Source organism: Ambystoma mexicanum, chromosome 11 (genome assembly GCF_040938575.1).
Source record: "Ambystoma mexicanum isolate Mex_15411 chromosome 11, UKY_AmexF1_1, whole genome shotgun sequence".
NCBI lineage: Eukaryota > Metazoa > Chordata > Amphibia > Caudata > Ambystomatidae > Ambystoma > Ambystoma mexicanum.
The window spans coordinates 906,263,032-906,290,339 of NC_090934.1; the positions used below are offsets into that span (position 1 = coordinate 906,263,032).

The following is a 27,308-nucleotide window of genomic DNA, read 5'->3' on the forward strand; positions in this document are numbered from 1 at the left end:
TTAAAAAAATTTTTTTTTTTGTTTTTTATCTTCCTTTTCTCCTTATATCAGCCTCTCAACAGCATTCCTCAGATTCTGGAAAAAAAACTACCATTACCCAGAATGGACAATCGAAACTCCATCGGCCCTAAAATACTGCACACTAAGGGAGTGAATATTTTCATTGGAGAAAACAAACACATTCACCCGCCGCATGACTACACCCATGCCTTTATTCACAAAATGCCTTGCAACATTTTACTAGGTATTAAACACATTTGGTTGGTTCCATTGTCCTCGTGGTGACATTTCAGAAAACACCACCTTTGCACATGGGAACATGAGTCTCTCCACAAAGGACTGCAATACAGGAGTCAAACTGATGTACCCCAAATACTCTCCTAAATAGTGCACAAGATATCTGGACTATCAAAAGTAGAGAGTTTTCTTCAAAGAGAAACCAGCCCCTCCAAATTGCATCCAGGCTTACTCCACCACAAAACCTTCTTGCCTGGAAACCCAAAATCTGTTGAAACACCTCTTGACTTTCCATAGTTCTCCAAATCAGCAACAAAACTATATCCAACTACGCAGATAAAAACTCCTGCCATCTTCACCATACAACCAACAAAGCAATGAAAAAAGTAAAACCCTCCCCTCCCTTCCTGCAAAGCAAACCCTTAACACCTGATTGGATAATCCCCATAGTATACTCCCATATCCATGCCAAGCATGCTGACGAGTCCCGGATGCAGCACGTGTGATCCACAGACTTTTGCAGTGTCTGCGGATCTCGTGACAGAGGGGCAGCCCTTCTTCCCTTTCCACTTCACACTTTACAACACTCTCTCATTGGCTACTGATAAGCAGTTCCACAACCATACACCATCTAAGATCTCTACATCTAACTCTAGAAACTCAGTACAACACTGCAGATGTACTGTTGAACACTCAGAGAACAGGTCTCCTATGATTCCAAGCAGCTGCATTCAAAAGTACTGTAACACACTCTAAGATTCCTACTTCCTGATTAATCTACATCCAGCAACAGAAACTACAGGTATGCATATGTTTTGTAATGCACATAGAAAATTAGCACTGCATGTATGTTACCAAAGCATAGCTAGTACATAGATTGCATCCATATGAACAGGGTGCCTGCCACTTAGCCTGTATAACCTACCAAATAATCATACTGTCATTTGTACCATCTCCTCACATCAACTGACAGTTATTTACAATGCTGCTTGCTTTCACAGTTGTCTTGTACTGCCTACTAGCATAACAGCTGCAAATCACATATTTCAATTTCAGCACCACTGCCTGTGTTTTTTTAAAATAAAAAAAACACACTGGAAACATTTCCACAGCACATGCAAGTGCCAGATCATATCTCGAATGCCCACAATGCACACAAAAAGGGAAACTGCATGTATATTCAGAAAGCATGCTAAACACATGCATTGCACAATTCACAAAATGCACAATTGGGAAGAAAGCAAAAAAATACATGTATACATTGGGAACAGTAGTATCTCTACATTTGAATACATAACTTCAACAACTGAAAAAAATCTGCATTCATGTAGCAAGTGTGAGAAATTTAACAAACTTACATACACAGTAATATTCTCCTTTCAAATCTCTGCATCTTTCTGCCCTTTGTCTTACCCTACTATAACTTCTACTAATCCATTTCCAAAACAACACACACTAACTCTTCCTACCAAAAGTCCTCCGGCAATCTAAAACAATGTGTTCTCTTACTGCTATTACTGTGCCACTAACACACATACCCACTAACTTCCTTATTTTGTAATTGCAGTGAAAAACCGCCTGCTAAAAGCCAGTGACATCTCTGCTGGAATAGAACCCAGAAGAAACCTACTCTTCACATCCATAAAAGTAAGGGCAGTACTGTTGTAGTGTTCTGATTGTTACTCAGACAATGCAGTGTTCTTCTATTGTAGCCTACACAATGTTATCCAAACCCATTGCAGTCGGTTCACCCTTACTCAATCCACTGTTTCTATTGTCATCAGAACACCAGTATGTTACCCGAACTAGTTTCATAAAAACATTGCAATGCCCTTACTTCTTCAAGCCCATTACACTGTCATGCACACTAAAGAACACCTTTCCCATAGGAACACACACACGTAGCAGTGCAACCTTCCCAACCAAAAGTAACAGCCCTTTGCACAATCACACTCCTTAACCTCATATTCAGGCACTCATGCACAGTACACACAAATATATATTTCACAACTTTCAAACCCACACTTTCCTTATTTCTACAACAGACACAAGACACAAGACAATGCCTCAGTATTTCAACACATATGTGACAGAAGGCTAGCCTTCTGTCACATATGTGTTGAAATACTGAGGTATAGATAGGAGGCGTACACCTATTGACTCCATTTCTGTAGTTACAAGACAATGCCTATCAAAAACCAACTCAGTAGAAAACAACTCAGAAATCGAGCAAATAAAATGCAAGCCATGCAAAATGCCCATCCACCTCTAGCAGACGCTGCAGAAAAAGTTCAAACAAAACTGCTAATTCAGTCACTAAGCAAACTGGAACCAGATACCAGGAAAAAAAGTGTGACTTCTCTTTCAAAATGTACAAGTAAAACTAAATGCATAAGAAGAATTCACCTACCAGTAGTTCTAAACCTAAATCTACCAACGGTAACATAGCCACAAGTAAGGATTCCAAAAAATTTTCCACCATGGGATCCTTCAGAACCTTATTAAAACAGGGGAGAAATCACACTCCACCCTTAAAACGTACCACAGAAAACTGATCCTAGCGCTCTCATAGTGCACTGCTCCTCAAAAGGAAATTATTTATATTAGTGTTAAACAGAATGAAACCACCAACAAAATGAATTAGTAAACTGCAAACAGTACTACTTAGCAGATGCAATATCAGTATAGATACATTTGCAAACATCTGTGCAGGTGGGTGGATTCACACCACCAGCACAGACCCATTTTTTATGAACAAGCATACAAACAAGAGCAAAAATAAATCCAATTGCTATACATAGCAGTGGACGAGGGTATGAACAGGTAGACAATGCCATTATGGAAGAAGAAACGCTGCTTGCAAGAATATCCCCAACAAACGTACAATCAACTCTCCATTCCACTGAACCAATACCTCCCGTGTACAAATTGCTGTGCACATCAATGTGTAACGTGCGCAAACAATCTTTCAAATCTCTGCAGCAATTCCTCAATCAGTATGTTAAAGCCAAAGACAAATTAAAAATTTAAATATTACAAACTATGCACTCCTTACCAGTGCGCAAATACCCAAGACTACAAGGATATTCATTAGTCTGCATTTCTGGACCTGCTTGCAAAAGCACCTTCCACCACATGAAAATGTAAGCAACACACCATTCAACTGTACGAAATCTCGTTCACAGACTGTACTATGCAAAACGTCCTACTTTAGCACTGGAGCATTTAAATGACATGGTACAGCCAAGAAACTGCTCAAAGAAATAGACCACATCCAAAACAAATATTTTGGAACTGAAGAGCACTTACTAAATCCAGTAACTTTAGAAAAGAGTACCAACAACCTTGCAGATGTCAACCTTCTATTACACATGTACAAAAAAGAAATAGCAAAGTTTAAAAGCACATCTGCTGAAGTACCAAACCAAGTATGTGTGTGTTGCTGCAGAACTTTTTATACAAAGAGCACCAAAACGATAGATGTAACGTACACAATGGAAGACAATGAGGAATCCAAATGGTTCCAATTAGCTCTCTATCTCATAACAGAAAACAAATACAAAATTACTAACCCCTCAATACTTTGCACATATGGCACTACAAAACTTGATAATAATCAAATGCCTTCACAGGATACCACTAATAACTTGGAAATATTCCCACTGCCAATGCCACTCCAACAACTTAATTTGTATGAGAGCATTATAATCCAAACAGTGCACCCATTTCAAACAGTAATACGCCTTCAACCAAAAACAGCGAAATTGCCTCCTCCTGAATTACTGAATGGCATTTGTGGCAAAGTAGTTTAGTTGTCATTAGATCTCAAAGAAAATGTGGACACTCTAGGAGTGCAATGACCAATAGATCAATCTTTGGTTATCTTAGTGAATTGTGTACCTACAAAAGACAAAATAAATTGCCAGCAACTAGTAGACTTAAACAAAGTTAGAGAAGCCCTGCAATATCTTAAAGACAACAACGAATACTACAGTGAAATAAACATAGAACAAAACATGAGAGAAACCACCAAAATAATTCAGGATTCCTCATCAACTGGCCAATTTGAACTTCTAAATCCTGTCAGCCTCCAATATTTTATATCAGTATACAATTCACCCACTACACTCCAAAGAAACCATAGATGCTGCACTGGAAACATATCAAATTCAACAAGCCAAAGGATCTCCAAACACCATATGGGAAAAAAGAGGAGAAACACCCGCCTTTCCTCTAGTGTTTCCTCCTGGAAAACTTAGAAGATATGATGAAAGGTGCACACAAATAACAGCATCAGAATACCGTTCTTTACAAATGTATTCTGAAGACCCCAGATTCAGAGAAAACATGGAATACATACTCTACCTCCTCTTTGAAAGTGAACTAGAAACTCTGTGTTACGGAGTTGCACACACATTGAAAACAGGTTCCCATTTTCTAAACATGTCTGCTACGCAGCTACTTCAAAAGGTGCAAGAGAAAGATAAAGTTTTAGAGTCAAGTATTACAAATCTTTTGGCAAACATGTGAGGTATGAAAGAATGCTGGTTCTGACATCACGCAGACGTACATTGTATGCTATGCAACCTTGGCCCACCCACATGGTTTGTCACTTTAAGGTGTGCAGAGTAGGCATGGGAAGACTTGCACAATTTCCTACGCTTAGCAAACGATAACGAAGCAGGGATAGATATGAAAACACAGGGAGAACTCTGCTCTCTTGACCCTGTAAATGTGTCAAGTTACTTCCATCATTGCTTTATTGCCATGCTGCACTTCATTTGCAATAAAACAATTGCTTCTCTCGGAGCAGTGGAACACTTCTTTTTGAGAAAAGAATATCAAACCAGAGGAGCACCACACATCCACATGTTTTTGTGGATTAATGATGCTCCTAAATTTGGTCAGGACAGTGATGCCACTGTTTTGCAGTTCATTCATAAATATATCACTTGCGAAATCCCTTCAGAAACTGCACTTAGTGACATAAATGCAAAGATTTTTAATTTTCAAAGACACAAATGTGGCAAGTATTGTCGGTGCAAATATAAAAAGAAAGGCAAACACTACACCAAATGCAGTTTGCTTTTCCTAGACCTGTTTCAGCAACAGGACAAGTAAACAGATTCATGTCTTCTGTTAGTCAAAGTGTAAAAGGCAAATCACCTAAGAACACAGACTGCATAAAAAGAACCAAAGCATCAAAGTACATCCATGATTATAATGCAATCATTGCCCTCCTATGGAATGCAAACATAAATGTACAGTACATTGCAGCCAATTACACTGCAGTTGCATTGTATGTCACAGCCTACTTAACCAAAGCAGAGAAAACAGAGCTGAAAGACCTCTGGGATAGCATATCATTTGACAAAACACTGTCACAAAAATTGTACAGCTTTGGCATAAAAAATGCTCTCCCATAGAGAATGTGGCTGCTACGAAGCCGCAGGCCATTTAACCGGCACCGCCTTTTATGGGAAATCTGAAAACATAGTCTGGCTAAACCTTGGTACTGCTGCATCCAGAAAAAGAGTTCTCAAATCGTACCAAGACAAAGGAACAATAGACAAAATCGAAAAAAGAACTTATTGGACACATAATACCCAAACAGGAGTACTGCTTTGGAAAGCATGTGCCTATACCACATTGCCCAACACTTCTCATACAAAAATATGAAACCAGATGAGAAAAAAGGTAAATACATAGTCAAAGGTTTTGAGGGCAGCCCGGTTAAACTTAACAAACGCAGCTTCATTAATCATATGAAGCTATTGTTAAAAACTCTGCAACATAGAGAACTGTACTAGATGTCCCGACTGCAACTTTTTAAACCATGGAGAAAAAGAAGACAATTTATTGGACACCATTGCCTCCTATGAAGATGATTTCAATGCAACTGAAAACACTATTACAGATAAAAACTTTATACAATACAAATCCATGTTGGACAATCAACACCAACAAGAAGAACTTCAATGTAGACACTCCTGAGAGCAGTCACCCTTCTCTTACAGGAAGCCAAGAACCACTTGGACAACCACTCATAGCAAATGAGGCAGAATTAACCATGACTGAAGTAGAAAACACCATGGGGGTGATTCATGGAATTAAGTGCGCCGAAAAACGGGCTTTGCCTGGAAATCCCTGTTTCACAAATGGGGATTTGTGAGCAGAATGGTGCACAAAGCCCGTTTTTCGGCACACATAATTCCATGAATCAGCCCCCATGTGTCAGAATGAGCAATCTGAAGAAAAGTTTGCTCTACTGAAAGCACAACTAAACCATGAGCTGCATAGCACTTTCCTAGAAGTAACTAAAGAAATTGAACATGGTGTGCAGCACAAAACTAAAACTTGTACCTGTCAAAAATATAAACCTGTAACTCCTTTATGTAAGTGGTCAAGCTGGTTCAGGCAAAACATTCTTGATAAAAACTATCAGCAAGTTCCTCCAACAATTGACAAACAGCAAGCTGCCCCCACAGGTTCAGCTGCCTACAATATAGGTGGTGTTACTTTATACCGATTGCTACTCCTTCCAGTAGAATACCAAAACAAGATAGACTACTACACACTTTCAACAGAAGCTGCTATTGAGCTACGCAAAGTTTTGAAACAAATGAAAATGTTCCTAATAGATGAGGTGAGCACGGTCTCCAACCTAATGTTGGCTTTGTTTCATCTCAGATTGAAAGAGGTCCTTAAAACAGAGTACGAAGAACTCTTTGGAGTAAAACACATTATTGTTTTCAGAGATCTTCTTCAATTAACACCAGTGAAAGGGGAACCTATTTTTAAAACTGTAGGACACAAACTGTGCCATAAGACACTTGGCAGCATAGGAAATGCAAATCTCTGGCAACATTTCCAATACAGTCTGCAGACCTCACCTATGCCAACATTTTGAAAAGCATTTGTTTTGGGGTGCTTTCTAAGGATGCACAGACTATCTCACATAGCAGACACATCCATGAGCTATACGGGCATAACACATGTGCTACTGATGTCATGGAATAATTAGCACACAAAAATGTAAGCTGTATGTCCTTAATGCCAACCCTAGTAAACTGTACACAATTCAATGAAACAATGTTGAAAAAAGAACTGAAACCACTAGTTCAAATTTATTCCACAGACAAACTGGACGTGCACGGTGTGGCAGTACATATGTGTGAACAAGCCACAGCACTACTAAATACACTAAATACACAGGTGGTTTGGAGAAAGGTTTAACAATTTGTTTAAATTGAAGAGTAATGCTTAAGGGTAACCTTGCTGTTAATGGAGCACATGGTACAGTTGTTGGCTTCCAGACATACCCATGTGACAACAGCATTCAGTTTGTCAATATTCACTTTGCCAAACTTCAACAGTCCGATTCCTTCTTTTCAAAGACATGTATGTCCGCAGAGAACAGTTTTCTTTGTCTCTAGCATATGCAATCACTATTCATAAATCACTCTAACCCTAGATCAAGCATTGATTGACATTTGCAGCACAGTTTTTAAAGAATGCATGAGTTACATAGCACTGCCACGCCTACGTACACTTGAACGACTATTTCTAGTCAATTTTGATGCAAGTAAAGTCAAAGCTGACATTCCTTGCAGCATAGACTACAACAGACTACGTGCACTCTACACACACCATCTCAAAATGTACCATGTTTCTCAAAAAGGCAAACTTTGTAAAAGAAAACTAGACCAAACGCAACATATACATGATCTCCCAACAGTACCACCAAAGAAATTGAAAACAGCTGGTGCTCCATCAATTACCACAACCACAGAAGTATGTACCAAAACGGCAAATGCATACCCAACTGCACAAACATAGAGAACTTTCTCTTCAAAGAAACCATGTGGACAGCCATCAAATGAGCGAGACACAGAACTGTCTGGTCCATTCAAATCTTCCAATTCAACTGGTGTAAATTGCTATGCAAACATAGCAATCAAGATTCTATTCCAATTGCCACCAATTGTTGAAAACGTTTACTTAAACGCTGCAGACCAGTTGTGTTTGCAAATGCTACTCCTTCCCAGAAATGCAACAAACAATCCTGAGGAATACTTACAGTGTCTCAGGAATAAGGCAGGAATTGGACTCCTTTGCGGGAATGGTGAGATTCCCTGTAACCACACAAGAAGATCCACAAGAAATTCTAATGTACTTAATGCAAGTACTGGAAAGCAAAAACATACCTATAAATGAAATCTTCCAGATTTCATACATGTGGAAACATACATGCACTCTCTACAACCATGTGGTGCAGAAACAATTGACTAATGAGCGCTTTGTGTATGTATCTATACCTAACTGTGAATCGACTCCATTTCAATAGCTGGTACAAAATGCAAATCATGGCATATTATGTACTACTTGCAATTCCGACAATTGTTCCACCATTCAGATACAATCACATAGCCAATACGTAATAGTAATGCTTTTACGATACAATGCAGATGATACGACAAACAACTGCAAGCTTAATAGCTTCAGACACGGAAGATACGGACAAGTATTACTTGGCAAGAAAACCTTCACAACAGTAGGGATAATCTACCACACGGGCAAAACAACCAGTGTAGGTCACTATACTCCGTACATTCAAAAGAAATGCAGATGGTTTGAATGCAATGATACTTCCATTACTCTGAAGCCGAGATTGCCAGGAAATCTTGCAAATGCTTGCTTAATATTCTTGAAAACTAATATGTATGCACTAAGCTAATGCCCAATACCCACCATCACATATGAGAAACTGTAAAAGGTTAAAATACACCAACTAGTATCTAACTACAACCATAATACTACAATATTACTTCCCATTAATCCACCACCAAAAATGAAACTTCTTCTGAGGAAATCCTTCAACACTTAGGGCCTCATTACATGGACGGCGGTAACCATGGCGCTATTAGCGCCATGGTTGCCGCCGCTATTTTACCGAGTCCGCCATGGTGAATTCCCCATTCACCATGGCACTTCCCCATTCACATTTTTGCCCCCATAGGGCTCAATGGGAATGGGGAAGGTGGTAATTACGGTACCGCAAATTGCGGTACCATAATTACCTCCAAGGTCCCTTTGCGGGTCCTGTCCTTAACGTCTGGTAAAACCAGCCGTTACGGTAGGGTCCCACAAAGGGACCTAGTAGTAAGGCGGTAAGGGTTTACCGGCACTGGTACCCTTACCGGTACCGGTAAACCCTTACCGCCATCCGTGTAATGAGGCTCTTATTAAGTATAAACAACCAGCATACACCAACTAGTATCTTACTACAATATTACTTCCAGTGGTCAAACTGCCAAAATAAACCTTCGGCAATCACACTGCGACAAACATACCCTCAACAACTTTCAAACTACCGACAGTTAGAATATGCCAACATGTATCTAAGTACCCTCACAATCCTGCAATATTACTCTGCAACACCACAGTACTTAGAAAACATCAACTGCAAGACTAAACAGAGAAAACAAATAAAGTTAGAATACGCCAACTGGTATCTAACTATAACCATAGTACCACCACTTTCAAAAGGAAAATCATACACCATTTGTATTCTTCCTACTGTAACAGTGTCTATAAACAGAATGCCACATAGATATGCACCTTAAACATTACTGTAAACAGGCCATGCACCCAAGAGTCTAGTACCTGGTCACAATCACCACAGCATAACACATCCATGCACCCAACAATGTGAACACTGGCCACAACCCACACACATATGCCAGTCACCTGAGTCCCTCTCCACTTCTATACATATAGGGCCTCATTATGACCCTGGCGGAATGGGTTTAACAGCGTCGGCAATGGTGCCGGCACGGTTAAACCCATTCCACCCTATTACAAGGTTCCCTTGCGGGACCCGCTCTGGACGTCTGGTCAGACCACACATCCTTTGCGGGTCCCGCGAGGGGACCAGGGAGCTAACAATGGGCCCTTTATTAACAGGTCTGTTGTTAGCTCCCTCCCCATTCCCATTGAGCCCTATGGGGGCTCAAATGGGAATGGGGATTGTCCGGGTCCAGGTTCCCTGAATGGGGAAATACCGGGCCCTCCTAGGTCGGAATGGCCCGGTATTTCCCCATTCAGGGAACCCAGACCCAGACCTGAGTTTGGAGGCAGCCAGGGCATGGCTACCTCCAAACTCGTAATGAGACACATAGGGCTTACCGGCATGGTGCAAATAACGTGTCCGTGTAGTAACCAGCCCGCTAATTGCGTGCCATTACGAGTACGCGGGCACAAGCTTTGTGCCATGCCAGTAAGGACACTACCGCCATGCCGTTAAAGGCCCCAAAAATCCCTTAGCGGCATCAAGGAAAGCGCTGATAGCACTTGCGCCATCCATGAATCCGGCATTAGCGGTCACCGCTAAAAGCGGTGACCGTAAATAAGCGGAATCGGAAGTAGCGTCATCGCACAGGAACGGGAAAGAGCACAGCGGCCATCTTTAAAAACACAATCCATTGCCATCCTCTGCCCCCAGGACCTGCAGAAACACTACAGCTGACCAAACTTAATCCTACAACACCTGAGAATGTCCAAGGCCCTAAAGAAAGGTGCAGCATGCCAGCGCAAGGAACGCTTCTCCAATGAGGAACTGACAATGTTAGCAGACACACTAGCTGCTAACGCAGAGGTTGATTTTGTGCACGACATGCAGCATACCGCACTGATAAAAAAAAGGAGATCTGGGCAGAGGTGGCACGGAAAGTCAGTGTCGTGGGCTCCACCCCCTGCACTGTAAAGGACGTACGCAAGCGGTGGGACGATCTGCGCCTCCGTGTATGGAGTATACTAGCAGCCAACCAGAGCCTGGCCATGGGTACAGGTGGCAGAGGAGGATCCCCAATCAAGATGCAAGAGTGGGAGGAGACATGTGCCAGCACCATTGGCATCAAATCCATTGAGGGAGTGGGTAAAATGGAGCACAGTGTGCCGTCATCGTCAGATGGAGGTGAGTGTCCACACAAAACACTACAATGCAAAGCATGAGGTACTCCCCCAAATGTGACCTGGAAATTAGCTATTGGATGGGGCATCACAGACACATGTACACAACCCTGCCCATATGCTGTGCACATCCCCACACAACCACATGCATGCAGCACCTCAGACACGTGTCACCCAGACTCATGCCTGTTTGACCCACCCATTTGGCTAACAACCTGTATGGCCAAACTTGAAGTCCAAATGCATAGAACTGCAGCAACAACAACATATGCATGATGCACGTTGACCCCTCACCAATGCTATCCCTGTCTTGGTCCCCCACAGGCTCATAATCTGACAGTGAGGAGCAGGACTCTGTGATGCAGGCCCCAACACCAAAGAAGCAGGCCAAGGGCATGGAAGTAGGCACCAGGCCCAGCACATCGAGGGGCACTGGGAAATCTGGACTGCCCCAGTGGGCCAAAGCCACACATGTACCCACGTCACCAAGGCGTGAAAGGCCGTCCGACAATGTGGTAGCACCCACACCAGCCATTCCCACCACGCAGGAGCCAGTTGCAGAAGGATCACTGTCCGCCGCAAACAGCTCGATTGGCGAGGCAGCTGCCATGGCACCCATGTCAGATGTCGAGGAAACGTGCATTGCACCCGTGGAACACCACACACCCAGCCCGCAGCAGTCATCCCAACACAGCCCACGCCCCACATCAAATGCCAGCAGCCATGAGCTGTCTGGTGGTGAGTTTGTGGCAGGGAGCTGGAGTCCCATGGAGTCATCACCTGATGGCGGACACATGCCACAAGCTGCGTCAAGAACCACCAAACGCAGGCCCAGAGACCATGGCATCAGCATCATACGACAGCGCCAGGAGGAGCTGACTGCGCTGGTTGGCCAGCATGTGGGCGAGGGGGCCCTGGTGAGGGAGGAGTGCAGGGAACATGCCAATGGCATTAAACAAGCTATTGAAGCCAGCACCAACTGAATTTGCGACTAATTATCAGCTGTGAGGCAGGTCCTCACCCGCATCGCAGATGCTACAGAGATCCAGCGTCCCGCACAGGGACTGGACCAACCGAGCACCTCCTCCTCTGACAACTCAAGGCAGACCAGCCCCCTGCGCAGGTCTGTGCGGCCCATGCAGTGCACAAACTTGCAACCACCCAATGCTGGTAGAGGAGGTAGGAAGTAGGGACAGCCTGATGTTGGTGACTCGTGTACACTAATGCTGCACTGAAGTGCAAGCCATTTTTGGGGGAATTGTGGGGGGAGGGGGGAGAGGTTGTTTGGAGGAGTTGTGGGGGGAGGGGGGAAAGGGTGTTTGGGGGAGTTGTGGGGGAGGGGGGAGAGGGTGTTTGGGGGAGTTGTGGGGGGAGGGGGGAAAGGGTGTTTGGGGTGGAGGGTCCATGCACTTCATAATTTTATAAAACTTAATACACCCATTGTGTCATGAAAAATCACATGAGTGGACATTCTTCATTGTGTATGTGTGCTTTATTGCCAGACAGTGCACAGTGTTATTTTCCCCACAGCACCCAGTGCGCTGAGTCCCACATCCAGTGCACCCTCTTCATCCATGTGTATTAGAAATATTGGTCTATCAGATGCTGGCACACAGCACGTCCCTCCTGTGCATCGCCACCTGCATGACGTGCAGCCCCATCTTCTCCCTCCTCATCCTCATCCTCACCAGGTGGTTGCAGTTCAATGTCAGGGGGCAGAAGCACATTCCGTCTGATCCACATATTGTGCCGCATGAGACATGCCATGGTGATCTTGGCCACCTTCTCATGCCCGTACAGGAGTGCCCCACCTGACCTGCTGAGGCAGCGAAAGCGTGTCTTCAAAAGGCCAAATGTCTGCTCAATCACCACACGGGTACAGGTATGTGCACGATTGTAGTCCTCTTCGTGCCTGTTCTGCGGATTCCAGACAGGGGTAAGGAGTCACTTCTTCAAGGGATAACCAGCTTCACCTGCATGGGTGCAACAATGGATATGTGTAAGTGATTACATCAAATGGAACCAGTACCTATCACACACAAGTCAACTTTGATTTGTGGATGACATCCACATATCCCTACATGCATGGAGGTAATCAAAGTAACTGCAATGTGGGAAGGTGATCTAGTCCTTGCAAGTGTTCATGCACTGTGCATGCCTACAGCAGTTGTTACTATTAACTAGGTGATGTGTAGTTATTTGTATCCTTTGGTCCTGTCACCGTTGGAACCAAACTCCTAGTGATCTGCCATTCCAAACTTGATGTCCCCATGCTGGCATGCAGCACTTCTGTTGTGGTGTACGGGTGAGATTCCGTATATTAGCTTCAGGTGATCCCTTTGTATGCACTCAAGGTCGCATTGTGATGCTGTTCAGCAGACATTTGCATTGGCCATATTGGCAGCATGTTGCTGCATTGTGTTGTAGAGGGTACGGTCTGATGATGTGCCGTGTACATGTGGATGGATATGGCATGGTTGCAGTAATGGCTTATTGTCATTGGTGTGCAGCTTACGTCTTGCATATTGTTTTCATGTGTCAGGTTCAGTCTGGCCTGCCTTGGGGGACAGTGGTGTATTTCAGTATGGGCATTGTTTAGTCCGTCAACTGATCTCACCCAGTTGGAGCATGCATCCCCCAATCACACCCAGTTGGAGTATGCATCTCCCCCCCCAAATCACAACCAGTTGGAGTATGCATCTCCCCCCCAATCACACCCAGTTAGAGTATGCATCTCCCCCCCAATCACACCCAGTTGGAGTATGCATCTCCCCCCCAATCACACCCAGTTGGAGTATGCATCTCCCCCCAATCACACCCAGTTGGAGTATGCATCTCTCCCCCCCAAAATCTACTCCCCACATCACACTGCCATGTGCTTGCCATGCTACTCACCGAGTAGCCAGGAACGTTGTCCGGCATGTCGCTCCATGTAGCGTGGTATCGTTGAGTTCCGCAGGAACATTGAATCATGGGTTGATCCGGGATATCGGGCACAACAATGTGTGATGATTTTCTTAGAGTCACATATGATTTGCACGTTGATGGAGTGGGTTTATAGTGAATATGTCGAATGCAAAAATGTCGAAAACAAAAATGTCGAGAAAAAAACATTCAAATGTGTTTTTTTTTTTTTTAATGGGGGGTCTCCCCAACCCCCTGTTTTTTTCTTTTATTTACAATTTATTTCTACTAGCTAAACCCCAAATAAACATAGACATTTTTGCATTCGACCAAATGTTTTTGACTTTTTAACTGGATACCGATGGAGTGGTATTGCTTTCGGTTTCGGTACACTGCCTCCATGGCATGTGGGACCACCAATTCCACATGATGGCAGTCGAGGGCTCGGATGCAACTTGGCATGCCTGCCAGTGAATGGAAGCCAACTTTGGTGTTAGAGATCTCCTGGGCAGTCAGTGGCAGGGATATGTGTTCACTTCAGGAGGGCATTGAGCACCTGGTTCAGCGTGCGTGAGAATACTGGTTGTGATATGCCATGCATCTACCCTACCATATGCTGGTAGGTGCCTGTGGCCAGGAAGTGGAGCACAGAGACCACCTTCAGTAGAGGGGGGATGGATGTACAGATGTCTTTGAGGCTGACAATGTCGTTGTGTATCATGGCCACAATGGTGGTGATGGTATCCCGGTCCAAAAGGTACAAGGTGTGGATCTGCTCAGGGGTTAGGTTGAATGGACTGGCTCTGATTCTGGAGATTGGTGGTTGCCTCTGTGGTACAACTTCCTGCACTGGTGGGGCATTCTGTGCCTGTCTCGCCCTCCTTCTCGTCCTGCGTCTCCTCTGTGCTGCCTTTTGTTGTTGTTGCTGTTGCAATGCAATCATGTCCTCCAGCCCCAGGATTGCTACTAGTATTGGAATCATTTTGGTGTGTGAATGGGTGTGGGAAGGGGTGTGGTGTGCTCCTTTTGTGCTTTGTTCTTTTCACAATGTAACTACTGTTTACCATAATACTCTTTGTATGATGAATTAACGCTGCACCGCTATTCTGAATGCCATTTATACGATTTATGCCTGATATATATATGTATTGCACATTGTGGGATTTAGACTGAAACCGATGATAGGTTTTGACACGTTGAATACTACATGAGCTGGCCCTGAGGAAGGATATTGACTCCGAAATGCGTAGGCCAATTCGGGCTCATGTGATGCATCTGCTTAAACAGTGATACATAACTGTAGAGCACTAAGGAAATTAAACTTTATATTTTTTCATAAATATCAACAGAGTATTTGAATGATTATTACCTCCGATTGACCGACTGAAAACAGTTATACCACTCAGTGGTTATTGGGAGTGCAGCCCGCACCGCTGGCCTCACGGCCTTGGTCCACTTTTTTCGCTCCTTTTGTGCTGGCTCAGTCTACATTTCCTCCACCTGTGCTGATTGTGTGCACCTGTGGCAGTTGGGAACACTGCACATGGACATTTACGGGTGGTTTGCGATGGCGGTATTTCCGCCATGCCGGGATCCACTTTTTGGGCCTGATTCATGCTGCTATTTGCATGTCCGCCTGACTTGTGATGTACCCCTATTTCCACCATGCCGCTATTGCCGGCATGAGGGGTCGCATGCCCACCCATGCTGCTATTAGAGGCACCGTTCTTTGCGGTGCCCTAATAGCGGGTAGGCGGGTCGTAATAGACCGGAGCGGTTACCAGCATCGTTTTTCCCTTACCTCCTACCTTGTAATGAGGCCCATAGAATTCTAGTGCATGCAACCACTCAGCACATTCTTGAGCCAATAAGCCAGCCACCTGAGGCCCTGTCCCCTTTTCTACACATACCATTACAGTACTTCAACCAGTGGGCACACTCTTGGACTCTTGAGTGCATCGCCTCCGACCATGCACCCTAAACTATAGTAGCTGCCACAATTACCTCCCACTGCATACAGTATCGTACACCAAATAATCTCGAGACACTCCAACAAACCACCTAACACAAACCTTGTCCACTTTTGTACACCTGCTATCACATACTATTACACTACCACTGCACACACTCTTGGGTACATGGCCTCCAGCCATAAACCCAAGAGTCTTGTAGCTGGTCACAATCACCACAACTTAATACAGCCATGCACCCATCAATGTATATGTTGCCACAACCCACACACACATAAGCCAACCACCTGAGGCCCTGTCCACTTCTGTACACATAGTATTCCAGTACGTACCACCAGTCAGCACACGCTTGGATCCAATAAGTCATCAACCTGCAGCCCTGTACACTTCTCTACACATACTATTACAGTACTACAACCAGTAGGCAGACTCTTGGGTGCATGGCCTATAGCCATGCACTCAAGTGCCTACTAGCTGGCCACAAACACCACAGCATAATTCAGCCTATAAAAACATCCTCATATCATGTACATTCCACTCCCCTACCCTAATGAATCCTGCCTGCAGTCACCACATAAGCTGCTCACCTGAGGACCTACCCACAAACTGCTGCAGTGTACTTACAATCATTCACATTCCACTCCCCTACCCTAATTTGCCTGCAGCCCTGTACACTTCTCTACACATACTATTGCAGTATTTCAACCAGTGGGCAGACTCTTGGGTGCATGGGCTCTGGCCATGCACCCAAGAGGCTACTAGCTAGCCACAAACACCACAGCATAATACAGCCTATAAAAACATCCTCATATCATGTACATTCCACTCCCCTACCCTAATGATTCCTGCCTGCAGTCACCACATAAGCTGCTCACCTATGGACCTACCCGTGAATTGCCACGCTGTCCGCGGACACCTCAAACACATCACGCTTCCACCTAACACATATATCATATGACCCATCTTTCACTCCCCCACCCTTCCCAGCCCCTCTTTCCACCACCAGATACTCCAAAACATGTTTTTCAGCCCTGATTGCCACTGGGCTATCCGTGAATATCCACGGATATAACATGGCGGGCATTTCAGAAAAATATCAGGCTCATCACGCTTCCGTCCAGCCAATCAGAGTCCGATCCACAGAGCAAAAAGGGAAATGGGTCCACGATGCAGAGCCAGATATCACTAATTTTTTGGCACCTACATTTTGCCTGTTTTTAAAAAAACTACTGGACGCATTTTCACCAAATTTACAAAAGCATGCTTTCGGGACCAAGCCGCCTCTCCTGCCACATCTGTGCAGCGGTTTTACCTGTAGGCATGAACAACGTTTGTTTCCATTCAGTCTATGGAAAAAAAATGTTGGGGACCCCCCTATAACTTTGCCCCCCTTGACGAAACCTCACCAAACTTGGCATAAATGTTCAGAGTGGGCCAAATACTTTTTTGCAAAGTTTGGTAAGGATTCATCCATGGGGTGCGAAGTTATAAGCCTCCCAAAAGTGCTCTTTCTATGAGATGAGCAACTTAACCATAACTACAAGCCCGCTACTGCAGGCTGTGTAATATATATATTATGGTTAAGTTGCTCAACCCATGGGAAGAGCACTTTTTGGGTGGCTTATAACTTTGCCCATTCTGGCCGACACCTCATGAAACTTTGCAAGAAAAGTATACGGCCCGGTCAGATTGGTTCAGTGATAGTTGTCAATGTTTTGTGCAGGGTGGGGGGGCAAAGTTATAGGGGGTCCCAAAATGTGTGTTTTTTCCCATAGATGCAATGGAAAAAAAAATGTGACCGCGCCTGCAGACCAAACCGCTAGACAGATTTTCACCAAATTTGCCTCAGGAGCAGTGGCTTGGTCCCGAAATCGTGCTTTTGTAGGTTTGGTATAAAACCGTCCAGTAGTTTTTTTGAAAATAAGCAAAAAGTAGGTAAAAAAAATAGTGATACCTGGGTTCGTTCCGCGGGCTCACTTCCCTGTTTGCTCTGTGGGTGGGACTCCAGTTGGTCCAGAGGGCAGCGTGTTGTCTACGGACATTGGACGCACCCACTGATTGGATGGTGAAAAGTGTGAGGTATGTCAGATTTTTGGAAACGACCCGCCATGTTGGATTCTTGGACATTGCCGGTGTCAGCAAACGTTGCGGTAAAACATATTAAAAAACACAACATTGCATTTGCCAAACTAATGAAACAATCTCTGAAGGTGAGGAGTGATGAGAATGGAATGGTAATTGGCCTTAAAAAGCCCAAAAAACAGGTGTTTCTTTCAACTCCGATATCCGTGAACAGTCCGGATGTCTGGGGCAGTTCTGTACTGTAGAAGAAAAAACTAGGAAAGCTCTGGAAAGAGGTTGGATCTGTCATCAAGAATTTGAATAACTAAATGCCAAAAAACCATCTATACCTAAATTTTATATCTTGCCAAAGATCCACAAGTCATTAACAAACCCTCCAGGCTGCCCGATCGTGTCTGGGTCAGGTTCATTGCTAGAACCACTTTCAAAATTTGCGGATAAGTATTTGAAACCGTTCGTGTTAGAGATGTACTCTTATATACAGGACACCACCGAAGTTGTTACTTTAATCGAAGTCTATCCCTTTGATAATAAACGCCAGATTTTGGTCAGTCTCGATATAGTGTCTTTGTATTCTTGTATTCTTCAGGATACAACTCTCGAAGTTCTAGAAGAGGTACTCCTTACTAAAAGAACGGATGGTAATTGTCCTAACAGCTTTATACTTTGGTGGGCTGCTATGTCTCTCAAAGAAAACTATTTTAGTTTCAATCAGCAACTGTTCCAACAAGTGCACGGTACGGCAATGAGATCATCCGTAGCCCCTTCTGCAGCTAACTTGTTTGTAGAATGTTTTGAAAAAAGTGTCATCTATAACCCCTCCAATCCGTTTTTGGGTCATCTACAGATTTGGAGGCATTTTATAGACGATATTCTAATCATTTGGGATGGTAATATAGCCTCTTTTGATGAATTTAAAGTATGGCTGAACGAGCAAAATCAATTTCTCAAATTTACAGCTACTACAAGTACTGTAGAAATCAATTACTTGGACATCACTATATGGGTTGATAGCACCAGCAACTCACTCAAAGTCAAACCTTACCATAAAACGACCGATCGGAATTCCCTGCTACTATTTAATAGCTGCCACCCCAGCCACATTAGAAACAACTTACCAGTAGGCCAATTTCTTCGTCTCAAAAGAAATAGTTCTAGTACAACCATTTTCGAAGGAGAAGCAGCAGATTTAAGTTCTAAGTTATTGTCAAGAGGGTATCCCCACAAGATCGTGAAGAGAGCTCACAAACGAGCAAAGAATAACAACAGAGAAGCTCTTCTAGAATTCCGTAACAAATTGAAAAATACTGATCAAATAGTATTTGTGAGTACATTTAATACACTTTCAAATAAAGTGAATGCTATTATCAAACGCAACTTGCATATTTTAGATTCGGGAGAATGTCCCGTGGCCAGACCATTATGTGCATTTAAGAGAGGCCAGAACATAAAAGATATGGTCACTAGAAATGACATTTCGATACGGCCACCCCAGACGACTCTTACAGAGTCCTGGGGGATGCCTAAACCCATTGGACACACACAATGCGGACACTGTAGTTGTTGCTCCAACACCAAGCGCACAAAAGAAGTCGATTTGGGCTTAAAGAAACCATGGCAACAGAGACAGTTCACTAACTGTAATTCACAGATGGTAGTCTATGTGATCTGGTGTCCTTGCCAGAAAATATACATTGGCATGACGGAAAGGAAAATAAAAACAAGGATCACGGAACACAAAAGCTGTATTAGAAATAAGAACATGACAGCCCCCCTTGTGAGACATTATTTGGCCATGGACCACACACCGGAATCTTTAACTTGGAGCGTCCTAACACAAGTTGATTGGAAAGAAAACACAGCTTTGAACAAGAAGAGACTGTTAGAGAAAGAACAAAGATTAATTTTTCTCTGCAACTCAGTAGAGACAGGTCTCAATGAACAGATTGACTGGACCAATGTGTGAGTTAGATCTGAGCAGCCAATCGAGTAAAATCCTGCTGTAATTCTAGTACCATTCATTTTAATCTACAGTATAGTGCATACTGGTTGATTAAATCCAACAGTCCTAGTCGCGCTGAGTTGTATGCCAAAGCACCATCCTGCTATGACGAATATTGAATTAATATCTCGCGAGGACAGTATAATACACAATAGGCAATCAACTGTTTAGATAAGAGCATTGCTATCCAACAAACAGGTAGTTTGAGTGTTACTAAGTTAGGTTGCCAAGACTTTAACACATAAGGTGGTTAGTATGGCAATGTAGTAACACGTTCTTTTTCAAAATGGCCCCCATTGTTTCTACACATACCTTGCCTTCTCCACCATCTTCTTTTTCTATGTCCATTTAGCATGCAGCTACGTTTGCATTTAGTAGCGTTGCAATGCTCAGTGAGGACACATTTTCGGTGCAGGAGGATGCTAGAGAGGAGACCGCCCAGTGTGAACCTACGCAGAGTTTAGACATAGCAAGGTAAGTTCAGAAGGAACTTTCACGAGCGCGTGTTGCCGTTCATCAACGTTGTTTATATTTAGATTGTTAACCCGCTCACCGGCGGCTCCTGCTCGCATTAGTAGTGAAGCTTTCATTCTCATTTGTTTACAGGCACAGTGAAGTGCCTTGAAAGGCTAACGTTGCGAAAGCATTTGAAGCCGAGTCTTTTCTAAAACGTTTCCGGTTACATGGAGATTCCCAATTTCTTGCTGCCATCTATATTACAAAGCCTCAAGCCTAAGGTCAGTTATCATTACGATAATGATATGAGACTGAATCAGCTTTTTTCTATACAGTAGAGTTGCGGTTATGCACACAGAAGATTTAATAAATGTAGGGTTTCTATTATGTGCAGCATTTTATAACACTTGCATATTTCTAGCTTGTGCGACATATAAGGGCACACGTGATTGATAGTGTGCGATATATGTCAACATGAGAAGAAAAGGTTTTTTCTGCCACTTGCCTAGAGATTGATAGAGTGCTGTGATCTCTTTTTGATACCACTTGTTTTTTATTAGATGTATGTAGTTGTCTCGGTTACATCATTGACGAGGCGTTGCATTTCCACTTTTTTGTAGAGAGCAGAATTTCTGCACACGAAGACTCTCCTGTTACCCCTGCTACTATTAATAAGTTGGCAGTGAGGTAAGCCTTCAAAATTGTTTATATTCTAAAAGGCCTATGAACCACTTTAATTAGGGTTTGTACTGGGTACATTCAACTGATTTGTCCGGTTGTCTCTTTTTCTTCCTCCCCGTTTGTGTTTAGGTTGGCACTACACAGTGATAAGAGCCGCCTTCAAAGAGCTGCCCCCTCTTCCTTGCATCAAGTCACACTGTCAACACTGTGATTTATCTCAGTAATTACAATTCCGATTGTTGTTTACAGTACATCCCCCCTGAAGAATTTCCCTTTAACAACCCTTTTGAGGAACTATGGGAATGAAACATGTCGGGTTTCTTTGGCTGTGAGAAAGATGTCATGATTTCAACAAGGCATTAAGAGCTGCTGCATACTCAGAATTAATAATAGGATCTCATCATCAATTTAAGAGATTCATAATTAGACATCAGATTTGTGGTTTGACCTAAGATGCTAATGTTTCATATTTTTTATGTTTTATGTGTTGTTTAGTATGCAATTGGATGTCTTTGATTGGAGTGTTAATAACAACCACAAAAGAGTAACATTGTTTATATTAATTGTGCTTCTGTTTTCTTGCTTACTAAAGGTGCAGGTACTTTTTTTCACGTTGACACAGAACTCCTTTAGTTCTACCTTAGGGTTTCTGTTTTCTTTCTTGACTCATTTTCTATTTTTCATTTACATTTAAGTGTTTCTCTGTTGCTCCACAGATTAGAATTATTGTAGTTGATATGCTGTTTTTAAAAATCTTTTAATATGTAATGAATTTTGTAATAAAGCATAGCAATATATATATATTTTTTCAATGATGGTTGTAAGTGTAATTTGTTGCAACTAAGGAGGGCAGGTCGTCAGGTATCCGAACAGTTCTTTTTGGATCCCTAAGGGTGAGGTCACGAGAGGAGCTAGAACTCTTTTTCTGTTGACAGTACGAGTTCCATTGGGCACTGTCCTAGGCCTCTCCAAACAAAAAAACCCAGTCCTTTGTTAGTTCTTTGGCAGTTCTGTACTGTTCATAAACATCTGAGGTGTTCAGTGACATCTATGCCTATTTCTGCATTACAGGGTTGATGACAAGCAGTTTTTGGATGGCCTATAACTTTGGCGCCACACAATGAAACTGCATGAGATTTAGAAATGTCATTCTAGACCTGACTCTGAATGGTTCTGCAAAGTATGGTGCTGTTTTGTGAAGAAGGAACAGAATTAGAAGGAGGCCCCAAAATATTTTAAAAGCTTATACATGTGGTGCCATTTGACGAATTTGCACAAAAGTTTGAAAAAAGATTTAAAACCTAGATATGAATATTTTTGCAAAGTCTGGTGGATTTTCTCAAGAGGGGGCAACATTATAGCAGTGTCTCAACATTTTTAGATGGCTTATAACTTTGTTGTAGTTTGATGAATGTGGCCAAAAGTGTTCAGAAAAATTATAGACCCAACCTTGAATGTTTGTGCAAAGTCTGATTGGATTTTGTGAAGTGGGGGCTGACTATCTTATGTACGTACATTTTGACACTTTTCACAAAATAAAATATGAGCGGATTTGCAGCAAGCTTGTGCAAGGAGTATTGGCAAGGACCAGAATAGTTTTTCAAATGTGTCTGTGTTTTATTTTTTGTAAATGTGTCATAATGTAGGCACAACAAATAGTGATATACCTTTGGTGACTGAGGCATAGCCTGTGGCCATGGGTAGTGGCCAGATTGTCTGGGTCATGACCCGGACAATCTGGCTATGGGCCATGACCATGACGGACCAGCAATGGGGTTAAAGTGGGCATGGCCACCAAGGGTCCAGCTATCTCATAACGTTTTTTGAAATTGGGATAGGTTTGAATGGGGAAAAAAAATCTGCTCGTGGGTACCGGTTGAACTTCTGGATGGGATTATGCAGCAAATATGCATGAGGAAGGTCAGCAAGAACTTCAAAGCATGGTTTTGCAAATATGTCCTGTGTTTTATTTTTTTGAAAGTGTGAACATGTAAGTACACAACACAGTGTCTGGGCAATGGGCCTGGCCATCAGCAAGGAGAAATGTGTACTGTAATGTGCTTATTGTAACGTGCGGCAAGGCCAAAGCGCTTGGTTTGAATGGAAAAACAAAATCTCTATTTGCGGTTACAGCCTTAAGTGGTGGACTAGATTACAACACACTTGCAGGACGAGCATTAGCAAGTACCTGAAAGCATGTTTTGGGAAATATGCCTTGTGTTTTATTTTTCCAAAGTGTAAGAATGTGAGTAGAAAAACTAGTACATTTGGTGTCTGGGAGTGGGCCTGGCCCTCGGCAAACGCAAATGTGTACTCTGATTTGCTTATTGGGGAATGCAGCATGGCCATGGCCCATGCCCTTTGCACTTGGAGACTGGCCATGGCTGCAAGCCATGAGCACTGGCCATTGGTTACATTATTAGGGTGTACTGGACACAGAGCTAGGATGCAGGGTAGGTGCATTGAATGATAACAGTGGTTTGGATGGCCCTGGGTCATGGTTGAGCCTTATGCCGTAGGCTATTGAACAATGATTTGCATCCCCATCATGCGCTGCTGATAATCACAGACATACGTATGTGTTGCAAAAAATATGTTTCCTAAAGGAGGTTTATAGTTCTTTCATATATATGAAAATAGGAATTATGAGTAACTTATATACAGTGATGTAACACCATGAAACATTTTTACTTATAAAAACCTATTAAATTGACAGAACAAATGTTGTTAAAGGGATGTTATGGTTAAGATTCTTCTCACCCTTGGGACTCCTCTGCTCCAGTAGTTAGCCACTGGCATCCCGCCTTGGCATCCCTTGGTATTTCACTCCTGGGTTCTCATGAGCACTTGCCCTTCAATGTATGCACTTCTCTCACTGTGCAATCCATATGTGCATTTATAGGAGCACTGTTTACAATGTATTTGTGCAAGTAAGGGAAATGCAGATAAAAATGATTTGTAGAAGATTTTTAAGTGACAGTTAGTGTGTGGACGCTTAATATGGTCATAGGGTTATATGTCAATTTTTGGAAGTGATTGGTGGATGGATGTGTGACTATTTGAAAGCAGGCATTGACAGAGTGTTACAAATATAAAAGGGTAGAAGGACTGCCTGTGCAATGGTGTGCACGTGCCTTCCGGGTCTTTTAATGATTCATGGCCTGGAAAGGGGACTGTGGAGACTTCAGATAGTCATAAAGGTCCATCGATTATGGTCATTATTGTATGCTAGAGAAAAGTATTTTGGACAGAAAAGTGTTTCTCATGCTGCTTGATTACAGCTTCAAAAGCACTTTGAAATTGTTCCCCCCTGCAGAGTGGTGTTTTGCAGTATACACAGAGTACTGTTGTCTTCGAAAGAAATGGATCAACAGCCTCTTTTATTGGTTGCAATGTAGCTGGTGGGATTTTGTGTCCCACAGAAATAGGCTGTGTGGTTACAGTATTGGTTGAGGAATATTAGGTGGAGGAAGACAGCCTACTACTTGGCATGAAAGGAACAACATTTCTTAGAGCATTGTGGTGGTTGGATTTGGGGTGGTGGCGCCTGGAGGTGATCCCGTAGGAGTACTGTCCAGGTAGTCTGCGAGTGAGTACAACATTGCTCTCAGTGCATTTCACTTTCGCAGCTTTAGCCTTTGGTACATTCCCAACAGTGGTAAAGAAGTGCCACATCCATGATTCTCTCTGGGTGCTAGAAATAGGCACTTCCTTTACCTCATCTTCTTGATTCTCTTCATTTTCTCTTGAAGTACTGTGCTTTTTGTGTTGTGAAAGTCCTCCAGCTGCTGGTGATGGTGGTGGTGATGGCTCTTGGGGAGGAGGGATGGCAATATCTGATGCCATTTGTAAGATAAATAGCAGTTTTGCTAATATTCTTCAATGTATGTGCTGTGTGCTAGATTGTTGATGGATAATATATAAGAATAGGTGTAGGAGCTGTGCAAAGGTACATTTTGAGCTTCAAAGTTCCTAGATGAGCTGGAAAATGCAGCTCCGAACTGTTTTGAGAAGCACGGACCCGTTCGCGAAATGCGGATGCATTAGCGGACAGGTCATCATGCCACGCATGAGCGTGTGGTCAGGTGACACTGTCCCGAAAGTCAGCAATATCGTCAGACATTCACGAACGTCGATGAACACAAAAACAATGGCAAAAATTGCAAAAAGTGCATAGAAATGATAAAAATGATGCTAGAAGGTGGGGAATGGCAGAGTTTAAAGGTGGAACTTAGTAAATTGGACAGATAATGCTGCTATATTGGGGTAAGTATGATATTAGCAAGTTGTAGGAAATTAGCGTGCACTGGTATGAAATTCACTGAAAAAAGGGACGTTATGGTTAAGTTGCACTAAATAAAAACCTATGCAATTCAGTGCAAAAACTTTGTTAAAGATACATTATGTTTAGGTTGCACTAATAAAAACCTATGAACTTCCATGAAAAACCGAAAACCCCCGGACATTAACCAGTTACGGTAAGCTAAGAAGCCATAACTCGTGCCTCCACAGTGCACTGCTAACACTAACACCCAGGACATCACTGATGACATCACATATGACAGTCATTTTGCTGATAAATCCCTACAACGGGTTGTGTTTTCAATGTTGGTAGGAAGATGTCAGAGGTGATTAGGAGAACTTTCATAAAGTACTGTATGTATTAAAGAATGTACTCATCTAATGAAATATTATATTGGAGTGTTAATACACAAACATAATTGTAAATACACATAGGCAATGTCTGCAGCATACACTACAGAAGTACAACATTTTTAATATGGTCATTTTGCATAGTAAAATAATGAAGTCTACCTTATCAAAGTTTTGAGTAATTATAAACACGGGAAAAATATCTAACAATTCAAGACTTGCTACACACATCTGTAAGTACAAACACTACATATAAAGAGTCACAATGCATACAAATCAGAGGCACATACAGGGAACTAAAAGTAATAAAGAAAGAAACAACATCACCAGAAAATGTCAATAACATTAAAATTGATATTTATGTATACAAATGAATTGTGTGTTATTGCCCTGTGTATATGCACCATCAGCTGAGACACTAAGCAAACTACTTTAAGAAAATACAACAAGGTTAATGGGCCTTATTACAAGTCAGGCTCTAACCCACCGGTTGCCGCCAGACTCGTAGCACTGTTTTTGACACCTGAGATCCCGGGGCCACCGGGACATTACAAGTGCCGGCGGCCCGGGATATCAGGAGGCGGAAAGTGTAAACCCAAATTGCCATGGAATCCCATGTGACTCCATGGGAATGGGGAGGCGGACGCACTGGCGTTTGCTAAGGGTGTCAGTGCTTCCTGGACAAATCTGCCTACCGGATCTGTTGCACCCAGCAGGTCAGACATGCCAGGAGCAATGGCCAAGGAAGGCAGAGTTGTAGTGTAGTGGTTCGTAAAGGGTGCAGGTACGGTGCGACCAGCACCATTAATTCCCGACCGCTACACTTCTAATGAGGCCCAATGTCTAGATATATAGTACCTTTTGAATGTACATATTCTGACTGTCAATTAACAAAACCACCAGGCCTAGCTATGTTAGTGTAGAAAAACAAGTGGCCTAGATATTTGATGTCATCAGTGATGACATCAACGACATTTGGGATGTCATCTTTGATGTCCATTGGTGTTAGTGTAAGCAGTGCACAGTGGTGGCACGAGTTATGGTTGCTTAGCTTACCATAACTTGTGAATTTCTGGGGGGTTCTGTTTTACTTGTAACCATAACATACCTTTAACAAAGTTTTTTATCTGAATTTCATAGGTTTTTACCAGTTAACCCTTAATTTGCTACAAGTGCATTATGTTATACTCACCCCCAACGTAGCAGCTCCAGATTCCACGGACAGTGTTATAGTCCACAGACAGAAGGTAGCATTCACAAAGCCCAGAAGCACAGGGGACAACAGAAAATGTTCTACCCACCAACCAACAAATACATAAAACAACATTACTTATATTTACTACACATAAATA

The 27,308-nt window shown here is 42.8% G+C and overlaps 1 protein-coding gene across 6 annotated transcripts in view; it reads left to right on the top strand.

Annotated features, from left to right (window-relative positions):
* Positions 1 to 27,308, top strand: part of LOC138503901 (mucin-5B-like) — a 456,236-nt gene that overhangs the window by 117,509 nt on the left and 311,419 nt on the right. The gene's annotated exons all lie outside the window — the stretch shown is intronic.